Below are 16,623 nucleotides of genomic sequence, written 5' to 3' on the forward strand. Positions count from 1 at the left end.
TCCTTCTGAATCTGTTTAGTGTATTCATCTCTTGGTCTCCCTCTACGATTTTTGCTCTCCACACTGCCATCCAATACTAGATTGGTGATTCCATGATGCCTCAGAATGTGTTCTACCAACTGATTCCTTCTTCTAGTCAAGTTGTGCCACACATTCCTCTTCTCCCCAGTTCTGTTCAGTACCTCCTCATTAGCTATGTGATCTACCCATCTAATCTTCAGCATTCTTCTGTAGCACCACATTTTGAAAGCTTCTATTTTCTTTGTGTCTAAACTATTTATTGTCCATGTTTCACTTCCATACATGGCTACACTCCATACAAATACCTTCAGAAAAGACTTCAAGACACTTTAAATCTATACTTGATGTTAACAAACTTCTCTTCTTCAGAAGCGCTTTCCTTGCTATAGTCAGTCTACATTTTATATCCTCTCTACTTCAACCATCATCAGTTATTTTGCTCCCCAAATAGCATAACTACTTTAAGTGTCTCATTTCCTAATCTAATTCCCTCCGCATTGCCTGATTTAATTTGACTACATTCCATTATCCTGATGTTGCTTTTGTTGATGTTCATCTTATATCCTCCATGCAAGACACTGTCCATTCTGTTTAACTGCTCGTCCAGGTCCTTTGCTGTCTCTGACAGAATTACAGCGTCATTGGCAAACCACAAAGTTTTTATTTCTTCTCCATGGATTTTAATTCCTACTCCAAACTTTTCTTTTGTTTCCTTTACTTCTTGGTCAATATATAGATTAAATAACATCAAGGAAAGGCTACAACCCTGTCTCACTCTCTTGCCAACCACTGCTTCCCTTTCATGCCCTTCGACTGGTTTCTGTACAAATTGTAAATAGCCTTTTGGTCCCTGTATTTTACCCCTACCACCTTCAGCATTTGAAAGAGGGTATTCCAATCAACATTGTCAAAATCTCTCTGTAAGTGTAGCAACACTGGAAATGTAGGTTTGCCTTTCCTTAATCTCTCTTCTAAGATAAGTCGTAGGGTCAGTGTTGCCTCACATGTTCCAACATTTCTATGGAATCCAAACTGATCTTCCCTGAGGTCGGAATATGGAATATTAAATGGAAATTGTAAGAATGGGGTGATATTTAATAATGTGACAAAGAATAAAATTCAAGAAATATACAGGCAAATCTTCATCAGTTATTTAGTCATCAGGAACCCACAATATTAAATCAAAATTTCAACCGCAAGAATGTACCCCTAGACGTAAGAAGTGGAGCCAACAACAAGAAGAGAAAATGAAGATAAGTAATAAGTTACTATTTTGTATATCTTACACCCCTCAAAGCTTTTGAAACTAATGAATACACTAAGAAAAATTTAATAGCAATGTGTGGGAGGGTAAGATTACAAGTGTGGGTGTCAGCCAGGATCTGTTGACTGATAACGAAGTATTGTCTGTTGCATAAGAAGAAAAGAAAAAGATTTGTATCATTTGCAGTTTATATATTAATGAAGTCCCAATCAAGTAACAAAAGAAGACCTGAGAGCTGCCCAACAAAGTCAGATCAACAGTGATGAGACAATATCAACAATGACGGACCGGCTGAATTGAAAGAGTAATTTACAGTGACGATGAAGGACATCAGAAAAGATAAGAAGTACAATGTGAAATTAATTTTTCTTGGTGGACTTGTGTGATTGCTAGGAAAATGGATAGAGATGAGGATAGTGGTGATGAAGTGAAAGCTGTACGACATAGTGTGTTTGAACCAAATGAAAGTGTAGTCAGCAAAGAAACAGTGGAAACTGATATTTTGCTGTTGATTTTAGCAAAATTAGAGGAAATGAAGATGGATAGCAATAGCAAATTTAGTGCAGTCAATGATCAGTGAATGGAAATATAAACTGAAAACAATACCAAACAGACCAACATAGTAATCAGGTTTCAGAGCTAAAAATGGGTTTTCAGATGGATTAAAAAGTGTGAATGAAAAAGTCTACGCATTAGAAGATGAATTTATTGTTTTGGAAAATGAATTAGTTGCACAATCCTCACAACAGGAGAAGAATGTTAATGACAGAAGGCAGTAGAGGAAATAATGGAACAGAACTTTAGTATTTTAGAACAGAAAATTTTAAATGTTGAAAACAGTACACTAACTAATGTAAATGTTTTAGATCAAAAAATTTCAGTAGTTCAGGAAAATTGCATTCACAACGATCGGTATTCAAATAATGGTATTGCGTGGTCCAACATTCCAATCAAAAGTTTTCCATCAGACAATTTACATCCAGTGGATTTTCTACACTACTGTAGAGAGAGTTTTATGTTGGGCCTGAGCGACAACCAAAATATCAAATTTTGTTAAAAGATGTTTTGGAGGCGAAGCTCTGTCTTGGGTAAATCTAAATTTAAGTCAGTGCGAAACATACCAAAGTTTCAAAAACGTTTTTTTAAATAAGTTTTGGTCAGAAGCTTAACAAGGGAGAATTAAAAGTGAATATTTGAACATTCCAAATTTTAGGAATAGAGATAGTACACTGAAACAGTTTTGTAAGAATCAACTAACACACTTTGACAATCCATTTGACAAAATGACTTTGATTGATGCACTAAAGAGGAGATTACGAGAAAGATTGCAGTGGGATTTAGTACACATACCTGATGATTGCCTTGAACAATTTTTACAACATGTTGACAGGCTGGACAGGGCAGTAAAAAAAAGCATGTACCATAACAATCGAAATAATAGAGATCACAATGATAACAACTACAGAGATAATGGTAATTCCTGTCAGGGTCAAATGGTAATAGAGACAGAAACTTTGAACATCAGCAGAATAGGAACAATGGGGATAACTATGGGCAATATAACAGGGAAAACAGTTATAGAAGTAACTATTCAGGAAAAGGCAGTCCACCTCAATGAAGTTCCATAATTTTGGGGTGAGGAAACACAAGTAGTACAGGACCTCCCCAATTTACACTTGCATTTAGACAATAATAACAGTATTAGTAATGTGGCATAGATATCTGAAGTTGAACGGAAGGAACATCAGATTTCTCATTTATGTTTTGATCAAAGGTTTTGGAATACTGTGTTTAATCATAGTCATGTAGATACTAATCACAAATCAGAATGTGAGAGTAATGAGACTTTTGATGTAGTGTGTACTAATGATTTCATTTCTTTGTGAGAAAATAGTGTTATTGATATATGTAAAACAGGTGATGACTGTATTGGATCTGAATTATATACTGGGTTTTTTCTCTAAATTGAATTAGGTGCTATTTTTTATGTAGATGTGAACGAGGGCTGTGAAATGACTGAGCTTAGTAAGTTTGAGACTGGTAGTATATTGCAAATGAGTGTAAGTGAAGTGTGTGACTTTGAGGGAAATGAGACTTGTGTTGATAATGATGTTGCTGATGAAGTAATTTTGGAACAGTATGTTGTTGTTGATGATGATGATGATGAGTATCAAGTTTTTGTGGAGTTTAAGAATAATGAAGTTTCAGAGTTATTTGTGAATACAGATAAGGTAAGTGATGTACATGATGATGTAGGTGAGAGTCATGGAATACCAGTCCAGTCAAAGCAGTTTTTCATTAATGTCATGCAGAGTAATGATCCAGACAGTAAATGTGAGTTATCTGTAAGCTTAGAGAAAAAGGTGAAAACCTTTTGAAATTTGTTTGGAACCAGGTTGATGATAACATAGATAAATGTACACTCTGGAATAAGTTAGCTGTGGTTAGTTAAAATTTGTGTCTGAATTGGTGGAATGAAGTGAAAGCTGATCTGAGTAGTAAAAAGTAATTTTGATGGTAATATATTTTGTGTTCTTTCTGTAATAAGTGATGTTAGTTGTGCTACAGAACCAGTTCAGTGTGTTCATTCTTTACCTAACAACAATTGTAATGAAGTAATGCTATGATACCAGTAAAGTTGATAAAACCCTGCAAAAACAGTGTGGATGTAGCATTTGATGAAACTGAAAGTGATCTTTTACATGTAGTGTCTAATAACAGAGATGATGATTTAGATTTTGGATGTTCTTACATTAAGATTGATCAGTGGGAAGGGAAATGTTTGATTGATACAGGTAGTCCAATTTGTGGTACATCTGAACAATTTAGAGAAAAAACCCAGTATAGTAAGAATTTTGTGGAAATGCCCATTGTAAAGATAAGAGGAGCTACAGGTAAGTAAAGCAAATTGATAAAATCTCAGGTACTTTTAATGTTTAGTATAGAAGGCAAAACCTTTAAAATGGATGTTTAGTGATCCCCAGTCTGCAAGAAAATATAATTTTCGATATGGATTGGATAGAGAAAACTGAGGCTTGTTTTGAATGGAATGCTGAAGAATTGTTTATTTTGGAACCTAAAAATAATACTTAATGTGAAAACTAATTTCTGTAATTTAAACTGCGAGAAAAGTTGTAACTATTTGCAAACAATTGTGAACCAAGGTGAGTGCCAGGTGTTTGATGAGAAAGATTTTGATGAGACTGAGGATAAGGATTTTGAAAGTGTTGTAGATTCTAAAGTGAGGGATGCTATGATTCTTAATGACATACAAAAGGGAAAACTTAGGAATTTGCTATGGAATTTAGAAATGTGTTTAGTGAAAAAACAGGGAAGGTGAAAGGCTATCAGTGCATACTTTACCTTAGAGATCATCATCATTTCTTTCTCAAGTTGTATAATATACCATTTTCAAAAAGGAAAGATGTAGAGAAAGAAATTCAGAAAGTGGAAACATGGGGTGTAATTGGGAGAAGTAGGAATGCTTACAATAACCCTTTAGTTGTGGTAAGTAAGAGAAATGGTGGAGTGAGAGTTGTTTTGGACTCTAGACATCTTAATAAGTTTCTTATCAGATAGAATGACCATCCCGAGAACATGGAAGAGCTGTTACACAAATTTCATCAGGTAAAATATGTGGGTATTTCGGACTTGACCTCTGGATTTCTCCAGATTCCACTTTAAATTAATTCTAGAAAGTATACAGCATTTTTGTATGGAGGTAAGTGTTTTCAGTATTGTGTGGTACTATGTGGGCTAGTATTCAATGAACTGTGGTTGAAGCACGATCAACAGGGACTTACACTGAGGGTAAATAATAGTGTATTGAGAATGGCTAGCTTCTAGCTGAAATCTAGATTTGCATAATAAAATTTAAAAAGGACAACTGATTGCTGCAATCTATAATTTACAAGTCAATATAACAGTCACTGAGTGCAATCGCTTTCGGAGTGGAAGGTAACCTGATGACTTTTGAATGTGTTTTCTGAAAACTACATTGAACAACTGGTTAGACAACCCACATTCAATGGAAATATTTTAGATCTTGCAGCTACAAACAGGCCTGATCTTGTTGACAGTGTCAGTGTAGAGCTAGGGATTCATGATCATCATGTCATCACAGCAATGATGTTTACTACAGTTAGTAAATCTACCAAGAAGGCTAAGAGAATATTTATGCTAGAAAAAGCAGATAAGCAGTTGTTGGAATCCCACTTAGGCAGTGAATGGACTTTATTTGGTTCCAGTATGATGGACATAGAGGAATTATGGGCAAAGTTTAAACTGATTGTAAATCAATCGCTGGAGACATATGTGCCGAGTAAGTGGATTAGGGGTGGAAAGGACCTTCTATGGTTCAATAATCAAAACTGGGAAATGCTGAGGAAACAGAGATTGTTGCACAAACAGTTCAAAAAAGAATGCATAGATATTGATGGGCAAAAATTAGCAGAATTTCAGGTGTCTGTAAGAAGACCAATGCGCCAAGCATACAACATGCAGTGTCATATCTCAGCAAACGATCTTGCCGACAACCTGAGAAAATTCTGGTCATATGCAAAATCACTAAGCTGGTTGAAAGCTTCTATCCTGTCACTTGTTGATTAGTCTGGGTTGGCAATAGAAGACAGCAAAAGGCAAGCTAAAGCTTTAAATTTCATGTTTAAGAAATCATTCATACAGGAGGATTGTACAAATTGCAAAGGTCCATGCTGATGAAATGCAGCTTCTTGCAGTAAGGCCCTGGTGCTAGTCAGATGACAATCTTGCAAAATTTCAAAAAGGCTAATGTTTCCACGCTACTGATAGAAAGTCCATGTACTGTACAACAACTTTCTTTGCTGTGCATGTATCAGTGTGTGAACATCAAATTACTCCATTAACAAAAACGAGATGTTCTCAAGTCAGATACGACATTGCTTGTGAACTAACTGAAACATTTTACAATCTTCCATTTATTCTTTGATTGTTGAGAAGCCCCTTGGCAAAGAACTTCTCCAGGAGGGTCCCATGGCACAGTGCACAGCATTGCTGACTCTGAGGAAGCACTGTATATTAAGCAAGATGTCATAAGGCAACCTCACATCACTGCATGATGCTCCAAGCGTACCTCAAACATACAAATTCCCACCAAACAAAAATTGCATCATACTAAGATATCAACTATCAAACGCCAATTAAATGTTGGCCAAATCTCGTTCCAAAGACCTGCGCTTACTCAATCATACAATATTGATGAGGGTACAAAGGTTATCCAAGGGTTCATTTTTTTTATTATTATTAACAAAACTAATTCATTACATAAACAAAGATCCATGACTCAATGTCTCTTATTTGTCTCTTCTGTATACATGTAATCCTTTTCAACTAACCATATGCGTTAAATGTGGCATTTACACCACAAATATAATAGTTCTTTTTGCACGATATGTTTAGACTTATATGTGGTAATTATGGAGTATCAATCAAATAGAGATTTGATTAATGGACCTCAAAGAAGTTCAGTAGTACATTGGATCTCAATTCTTAAATATTATTACTTGCCACTTTTTGAGATTCTAACTTATTGTCTGTAAATTAGTTTCTTAATTAGATTCAGCTTATTTAGGGATCATTACCATCACATCAATTCACTTCAGTGTACAACATTTCCAGTGGGTCAACTTTCACTGTTTCCAAGTGGCTAATCCTTTCTTATCCTCTCTGATAGTAGCTAAATATTTACATGTGTGTTCCCATATGAGAAAGAGTCTTGTTCTCTATACTTTTATTTCAGTTGTCAATACTAGAGAATAGTTTCTTCCCTTTGTAGGAGGAGGACCTTGTTTTCTCACCTTCAGTTATATCCTAAGAACTAACTTACATTAAATTAATCAAGACTTTACTGACGCCTCCACTAACTTTGACAGTAGCATGATTTGACTGGAAATCTTTCGATCCAACTGGTGCCTGTGGATTATTATAAATCCCGCCCTCACTTAGTCATCCTGTTAGTGAACTGGTGGCGATGACTTCAGCAGGGTCTGAGCAGGTACATGGGGGCAGGGGTTTGTTAGTTATTGGGAGTTCCAACATTAGGTGTATTATGGAGCCTCTTAGGAAGATAGCATTCAGGGATGGAAAGGAAACCAATAAGTACTTGGTACATCTGCTGAGGGACCTAATCCGAGATGTGGAGGCGGCCTTGCCTGCAGCTATCGAGCATGCAGGATGCAATTGTGGATAAATTATTGTTGCTCACCGATCGAAGTCGGCAGTCAAGACTAACCAGTCTACTTATAACTACTACCCCCTAGAAAACTATATAAATCCACACCCAAAAATTATTTCCCTATAAAAGGTAGAAACTTCTTACCCCTTAAAAAGGATTATTATTACTAAATAATTAATGGTGATAGATTATTAACCTCCATGTTATTATTACTGTTTTGTTTCAAACTCTGATGAAATTTTGAAAGGTGACTGGTAGTTAGCGGGCAACATGTCATTTACCATGGATATCCTTTATTACCACAAATTCTTACAGAGATCACCCTCTGTGTCAATCTCCCTTCCTTCCTACTGATTATTCCTCCTGCCACACCTCAGCTTAGGCACCAGGGTCCTCAGACTCCAAAACCCATTATATATTATCACCACACCAAATCACCAACATTTACATTAAAGCTAAAGGAAAGTTAACTGAATTTTCATTTCATTTTGTATGTCTTTATTTGTTTATGTATGTATGTGTGTGTGTGTGTGTGTGTGTGTGTGTGTGTGTGTGTGTGTGTGTTTCTCAATGGGACTGTCTGCCAATCTTCCAGTCCACAAGGCAGTGGACCAATGTGGTTCACTATGAGTACTAACGTTATCTATAAGTACTCAGTTGTAATTTGTTATGAAAGGTCATAAGTCTTGAGTATTATATACACCTTTCACTTTTTTTCTGACTCAGGCATTATTGTTGCTTTGGAATGTGTATCTTGTAATTACAAAAGCTCCTTCATACAATGGATAAAATTTACTTATCAACTTCTCACTCTTAGGAATACAGTTATGGTTTCTCACTGAAACCAGTTCCCCTAACTTCTAGGATATTAGACATCCTCATTTTCCACCATTTTTTCCCTCTTTTCTCCTTCTTTAATTAATGATTCCCTAATATTATTTCTTGTCACACTCTGTGAGGGTTCATTTACTTTGGACCATTCTTTATATTTCAACATACTCTAGATTCTCCCTCTATACGTCACTCCCACTACTCCTACCAGAGAAATCTTAGTGACTGTATGAGGCATTTCGTTCAATATTTTTTCAAATTCCCCACCAAATCTACCCACTTAGAATGTTGGATTGCACAATATGTGTGACATAATCTATTTCATTTGGGAAATGCTGAGGAAACAGAGATTATTGCACACTCAGTTCAAAAAAAGAATTCACAAATGTTGGTGGGCAAAAATTAGAATTTCATGTGTCCATATGTTGTTGTATGCAAAGCATACAAAAACATTCACCATCACACTTTAGCAAATTCTGGTCAAACATAAAATCACTAAGCAGATCATTGACTTCTATACAGTCACTCATTGACGAGTCTCAGGTGGCATTCGACAGCGAAAGGAAAGGTAAAGTTTTAAATTTCAGGTGTAAGAAAACATTCATGCAGGAGGAGTATCACGATAAAATAAGAGAAATCAGAGCACGCACAGAAAAATTATAAGTGCTCGTTTTTCCCGCGTGCCATTCGAGAGTGGAACGGTAGAGAGACAGCTTGAAGGTGGTTCATTGAACGCGCTGCCAAGCACTTTATTGTGAATAGCAGAGTAATCACATAGATGTAGATGTAGATTTGACTATTTTACAGACTTCCACATGTAGGACACAGGGACAGGCATCTGTGTCATAGAGAAGAAACTGAAAGAGTTGAAAACAAGTAAGTGATGAGGTCCAGATGCGATCCTAATTTGGTTTTCCAGAGAGTACTTTGTGAATTTAACCTCTTACTTAGCTTGCATTTATCAAAAAACTCTCGCCCAGTGAAAAGTCCCAAGCAACAGTGAAAACACAGGTGACTCCTGTACACAAGAGGGGTAAACAGACCTGCATAAGTACAGACCAGTTACCTTACCATCAGTTTGCCGTACAATTCTTGAACACATTCTAAGTTTGAATATAATAAATTTCCTTGAGACAGAAAAGCTTCTGTTCACAAACAGCCAACTACACAGAACATTGAGGTATCATCATCCATTGGTGACACAAGGATGTTAGCAAGTTGCACATCTCAGTTTGTATCTGCTTTTATAGTTTACTTCTGCACTTAGTCTTGATAGCATGGCTAGGATGTGTGCATACTTTGTGTGGACGCAGGAGGAGCTGGCTGCAGTTCATGAGCAGCTGAATGCACTTCTGGCTGCTGTCAGCCACCTTCAGGCTGCAGCCAAGGGGTGTAGCAGTGATGGAGAATGTGGCTGTCTCATGGGAGACCCCAGGTGTTTCTGGACTATAGATGAAACATGCTTGAGATGGAGAGCCAATGTGGAGGCTGGCCATCTGCCCTCACTTAGTCATCCTGTTAGTGAACTGGTGGCGATGACTTCAGCAGGGTCTGAGCAGGTACATGGGGGCAGGGGTTTGTTAGTTATTGGGAGTTCCAACATTAGGTGTATTATGGAGCCTCTTAGAGAAGATAGCATTCAGGGATGGAAAGGAAACCAATAAGTACTTGGTACATCTGCTGAGGGCCCTAATCCGAGATGTGGAGGCGGCCTTGCCTGCAGCTATTGAGCATGCAGGATGCAATTGTCTGCAAGTTGTTGTTCATATAGGCACCACTGATGCAAGTTTCATGGGTTCAGAGGCCCCCCTCAGGCTGCTGACCTCATGCACAGTGTGCAAGCAGAGCTTGCAATTTGTGTAATTGTTCCCAGAATTGACCGGGATCCTTTGATTTGGAGCTAAATGTAGGGTCCCAGCCAAAGGCTATGTCGACTTTGTGACAGTCTTGGCTGCAGATTTCTGAACCTGCAGTTTTGGCTGAGGATTTGTAGGACTCCCTGTGATAGGTCAGGGATGCACTACACAAAGGAAGCAGATACTCAGATAGCAGTGTACTTGGGGAGCACACAAAGGAGTTTTTTGGGCTGGTTGGTAGTTTGAGGTACTCTGATGAACACTCGTCAGTTGATATTCAGATTGGGAAGTCAAATCATATTCAGGGTAAAGACATTTCAACTCTCAAAATTTTATCAGTAAATTGTTGAAGTTACTCATAACAGAGCTCCTGAATTTACTGCCCTCCAGGGAAGTTCTCCCACTCAAATTACCCTAGGGCCTGAGAGCTGGCTCAAACTCAAAGTAGAAAGCTCCGAGATTAGCGAGTCATGAAACATTTATCACGAAGACAGATTAGAATGCTGTAGGAGGGGGACTGTTCATTGCAGTTATAAAAATTTCTCTCTTTTGAAGTTGAAGCTGGGTGTGACAGTGAAGTTATCTGGTCGGGTATGACAGGTCTAGATGAAACCAAGTTAATTGTTGGATGTTTTTACTGGCCACCCATTTCCACTGTGATAGTTCTAGAGTCATTCAAAGAAAGTCTATGGTCAGTAGTCCATAAATACCCAGATCATGCAATACTAGTTGGAGGCAACTTCAAACCTACTGAGTATAGACTAGGATATCTATGGATTCATTTGCAGAGGGGCACAGACACAGTCTTGCAAAGTACATTTGAATATGTTTTCTAAAAACTATATTGAGCAACTAGTTTGGCAGCTGACATGCTATGGAAATATCTTAGACCTTGTAGCTATGAACAGGCTGGACTTCTATCAGCAGCATCAGTATACAGACAGAGATTAATGATCATTATGTCATCATAGTGACTATGGTTACAAAAGTTAATAAAACAGTCAAGAAGTTTAGGTGAATGTTTCTGCTGGAAAGAATGAGCAGATAAGCTGTTGTCAGCATCTCACTTAGAAAATGATTTACATCACTTAGTTCAAGTACGACAGGCATAGAGGAATTATACAGAAAGTTTAAACAGATTGTAAATTGTGGTCTGGAGAACTATGTGACTAGTAAATGGACTGAGGACGGAAAAGACCCATCATCGTTTAACAACAAAATTTGGAAGATACTGAGGAAGTGAAGGCTGTTGCACTTTCTGTTCAAAAGATAATGCACAAAAGATAGCAGACAGGGTTTAGTAAAGATTTGTGCATCTGTGAATCTATGCACGAAGCATACAACTACCATTGTCATACCTTAGCAAAAGATCTAGCCGTGAACTGAGAAAATTCCGTTCCTATGTAAAATTGATAAGTGTGTCCAAGGATTCCACCCAGTTCCACCCAGTCACTCATTGACTAGTTAGTGTGGCAGTTGAAGATGGCAAGATGGAAGCCAAAGTTTTAAATTTTGCATTCAAGAAATTGTTCACATATGAGAATTGTACATACAAACTGTCATTTTGCCATCAAGCTAATTACTATTATGAACATGATAGTAATAAGCATCCCTGATGTAGAGAAACAATTGAAAGAATTGTAAACAAATAAGTCACCTGGTACTGATTCATTACCAATGCCATTTTACAAAGAGTGCTCTATGGTATTGGCCCTTTGCTTAACTTGAGTTTATCATGAATCTCTCACCCAGCGCAAAGCCCCAAGCAACTGAAAAAAGTGCAAGGTACTCATGTATACAAGAAAGATACAAGAACGTACCCACAAAATTGCAGAGCAATATCCCTAACATCAGTCTGCTGCAGAATCCTTGAATATAGTCCCAGTTCAAATGTAATAAATTTCCTTGAGATCAAGACTCTTATGTTCATAAATCAGCATGATTTTTGCAAGCATCGCTTGTGCAAAACTCAGCTTACCCTTTCCTCACATGGTATACTTTGAACTGTGGATGAAGGGCGAGAGGTAAATTCCATATTTCTAGATTTCAGAAAAGCATTTGACGTGGAGCCCCACTGCAGACTGTTAATGAAGGTATGAATATACAGAATAGGTTCCCAGATATATGAGTGGGTTGAAGACTTCTGAAGTAATAGAACCCAGTATCTTGTCCTCTAAGGTGGGTGTTCATGAGAGACAAGGGTATTGCTGATGTATATTTTCTATATGCATAAATGATATGACAGACAGGGTAAGCAGCAGTCTGCAGTTGTTTGCTGATGGTGCTGCTGTGGTTTATGGGAAGGTGTTGTCATTGAGTGTCTATTGGAGGATACAAGATTACTTAGACAAAATTTCTGGTTGGTGTGATGTTTAGCAGGTAGCTCTAAATACAGAAAAAATGTAAATGAATTTGGATGAATAGAAAAATAAACCCATAACGTTTGGATACAGTGTTAGTAGTGTCCCATCTTGACATGGTCATGCCGGTTAAATATCTGAATGTAAATGTTGCAAAGAGAGTGAAACGGAATTAGCACGCAAGTATTGTGGTAGGAAGGCAAATGGTTGGCTTCATTTTATTGGGAGAATTTTCGGAAAGTGTGATTCACCTGTGAAGGAGACAACATATAGGACGTTAATGTGACCTATTCTTGAATACTGCTTGAGTGTTTGAAATCGACACCAGGCCATATTAATGGAAGACACTGGAGCAATTCAGAGGTGGGGTGCTACGTTTGTTACTGGTAGGTTTGAATAATGCGCTAGTGTTACGGAGATGCTTCAGGAATTCAAGTGAGAATTCCTAGAGGGAAGGCGATGATCATTTCGAGGAACACTGTTGACAAAATTTAGAGAACTGGCATCTGAAGCTGACCAGCAGAATAATTCTATTGCCACCGGAATAAATCTCATGTAAGATCCGTGAAGATAAGATTTGTGGAATTAGGGCTCATATGGAGGCATACAAACAGACGTTTTTCTTTTGCTCTGTTTCTGATTGGAAGAAGCAAGTAAATGACTAGTAGTGGTACCACGTACCCCCCCCCCCCCCCCCCAATCACATATTGTATATAGTGACTTGCGGAGGATACATGTAGATGTAGATGTAAATGAAATCAGAACAGATTTAGAAAGTACCACTGGTGTGAAATTCAGCTTGCCTTTTTCTCACATGATACACTACAAACCATGGATGGAGCACAACAGGCAGATTCCATATTCCTATATTTCTGGAAGGCATGTGATGTGGTGCCCCACAGCAGACTGTTGAGAAATGTCTAAGCATACAGATTAGTTCCCAGATATGTGGTTGCTTTTTAAGTAATAGAACACAATACATTGTCCTCGACATTGAGTGTTTTATCAGAGACAAGGGTATTGCCAGGTGTGCCCCAGGAGGCTTTTTGCTGATGATGCTTGGTGTATGGGAAGGTGTTGTTGAGTTACTGTAGGAGCATACAAGATGACTTAAGACAAAATTTGTTGTTCGCTTGATGAATGGTAACTTCCTCTAAATGTAGGAAAATCTAATTTAATGTGGGTAAGTAGGAAAAACAATTATGTAACATTTGAATACAACATTAGCAGTGTGCTGCTTGACAAAGTCACATCAGTTAGTCACATGGGGTAGTCATGCGGTCTGAGGCGCCTTGCCAAGGTTCGCCCGGCTCCCTCATCGGAGGTTCGAGTCCTCTCTCGGGCATGGGTGTGTGTGTGTTGTCCTTAGTGTAGGTTAGGTTAAGTAGTGTGTAAGCCTAGGGACCAAAGACCTCAGCAGTTTGGTCCCATAGGAGCTTACCACCACAATCTCACATCAATTAAATATCTAGATGTCATCTTGCAAAGCAGTATGAAATGGAATGAGCTTATGGAGTAGGTAGTAGGAAAGGACATTAGTACAACCCGTTCTTTTTGAGTGTTTGGGATTCCCAGCACATCAGTGTAAAGGAAGATAATGAAGCTTTTCAGAGGCAAACTGCTAGATTCGTTACTGGTAGGTTCGATTAGCCCGCAAGTATTATGGAGGCCGGAGAACAATTCCACTGCCACCAACATACATTTCACAAAAGGGCCACAAAGATAAGTTGTGAGAAATTAGGTCTCATACTGAGGCTTTTAGATAGTCATTTTTCTCTTGCTCTATTTGCGAATGCAACAGGGAAGGAAACGAAATGACTAGTAGTGGTACCTGCTACCCTCTGCCATGCACCAAATGGTGACTTGTGCAGTATGTATGTAGATGTACTTCCTCCCTCATCCTTGTGTAATGTAGTGTTTTATTTTCCACACCTACATATGCTACATGAACTTGTGATCCTTGAAGTGACTGATCTCTCTTCCTCCCTCTCTTCCCTTGTCCCAGCACATGCATACTTTCATAACTCATCTGTTCCTTTTCTCCTGCATTTCTGTATGTTTTTAATGTACTTGTGCATATTTGTGCATAGTTTCACACATTTATGCATGTTTTATGTGTTTGTGCATCTTTTTACCGGTCTCTGCATTTTTTTTTGCGTGTCTTTACATACTGAAATCCTCCTCCAATGGCATAACCATAAAAATTCCTTTCTCTGGATCCCATCTCTTCTTTCATAAAGACAATCTTTTCCGATTCCACCTGCCCCTGACCCTCACACACCTGGTACTGCAAAAACACATCTCCCTGGCACAGGCAACACAGAACAACCTCTGCCTCTCCACAAGATACTGCTACTGTGCAATCCCTGTTTAATACATCGCATCTCTGAAATTGAATCTCTTGCTCTCCAGCACCTGGAGGAGCATCTCGGACACGACCTCTATAAGTTATTCAACCTGCTGATGTCTGGTCGGAGCTGGTGGTGGTAGCAGTCATTTGTGCGTGTGTGTTTGCTTGTGCGAATGTGTGTGTGTTTTCTTTTGCTGAAGAAGGCTTGGACCAATAGCTGCAATGTGTAACAGTCTTTTAATTGTGCCTATCTGCAGCTCACTGGATCATCTTTTTGGTGAGTAGCAATCAGTCCTTTTCCTAATATTGTTGATATTCTAACCTGGAGTTTCCATTATTTGTTTTAACTTAACATTTAGTGAGAAACTTTTGCAGCATAATGTTATCTATCTGTAGAAAGTTTGGTTGTAAGTGTCAGCTGAACAATTTCAGGCAGCTGCAGATGGAACACTGAATCTTCTATTCATGCAGCTGATGAAGTTATCCACTACATCACTGAAGCTATTTTAGAAGCAAGTTCATGCTCATTGATAACAGTGCTAGATGATGAAGTTTCTCATAGCGCAGCATAAAAGTTGATCTTAAATGATTTTTGATTAATGCTAATTTACTAAACCCTCTCTCACTTGGAAGTCACTGGTAGGGTAATGAAAATCCTGAGTGCAAAACAAAGTTCATAAAGCACAGCTTCTAACCTCAACTTATAAATTAAATCAAATTAATTATGCAAAAAAGAAATGGAAGCCCTTTGTTTTCTGTTCCCTTTGTCATATTGAAAAAAGTAGTTACACTCAGTGACTTAAACATTTGTAGTTCTTTGATAAGATTATCATTCAGATCATCAGAATAAGTTTACATTAATTTCTCAATCGTATCACTTCCATTCAGTGTTGTATTTATTCTGATCAAAAGTTGCACAAATATCCTCATTTCTTCATACCAAGAACCCATCTGAGAAACAATCTTGTCTCTGACTATCTCAAAAACCTCTTTTTGAAACTGTTCTTCTTCAGTTTCATCTGGGAGTTTGTCACATTCTCTACTGCTGCCCACACCAGATTCATCAATGAAAGCTTTCCTTTTGCTTTCTTTCTTTTTTGAAAAAAAACAAAAAACAAAACTGTCTCATTCCCAATTTTAGTAACCTCTTTTAACTCTGATTAAGAATTCAAACCATAGAGCTATTACATTCTTATGTATGGTAATTATAAGATCTTCAACACTTTTCATTTCAGTATCAAGGGAAAAATCTTTTGGCTTCAGAATCAGACTTCATACTTTATATGATCCATTCAAGTGAATCAATGTTTCAAACTTGGAGAAATAATTGATTAACTCTTTATTTCTGCTATTCCAACACGAGACAAACTGTATTGACTTTTTGTGTATTTTAGAACTTCTATTCTGGTAATTTTTCTGCTGTAAGTTTCACTTCCTTAATTTTTGTTTCAGAAAGGCCATGAAGAGACTGACTGCCAGTGCATTTTAATAATCCTTTCCAGCACCATGGGCTGGCACAAAAGAAATTGTACAGCTGGTGCCGACAGCTGAAGAATATGCTGATTACTTCATTACTTCTTGTGGCATGCAATCCTATGAAGTTCAGAGTATGAACTGCACATGGAGAAAAAGCTACCATGGATAATGTCTCTAACTTTTTCTTACACACTTTTTATTTGCCCTGCCATATTTGATCCATTATCAAAGCACTGACTACAACAGGGCTGTAA

The 16,623-nt window shown here is 37.8% G+C and overlaps 1 protein-coding gene across 1 annotated transcript in view; it reads left to right on the top strand.

The window, feature by feature from the left end:
- LOC126458325 (phosphatidylinositol N-acetylglucosaminyltransferase subunit Q) overlaps positions 1–16,623 on the top strand; it is a 91,510-nt gene extending 74,887 nt beyond the window's left edge. Inside the window, exon 8 of the transcript XR_007585613.1 lies at positions 16,346–16,623. The gene's annotated coding sequence lies outside the window, so the exon portion shown is untranslated. The remainder of the gene's footprint in view (positions 1–16,345) is intronic.

Source organism: Schistocerca serialis, chromosome 2, assembly GCF_023864345.2.
Source record: "Schistocerca serialis cubense isolate TAMUIC-IGC-003099 chromosome 2, iqSchSeri2.2, whole genome shotgun sequence".
NCBI classification, from domain to species: domain Eukaryota; kingdom Metazoa; phylum Arthropoda; class Insecta; order Orthoptera; family Acrididae; genus Schistocerca; species Schistocerca serialis.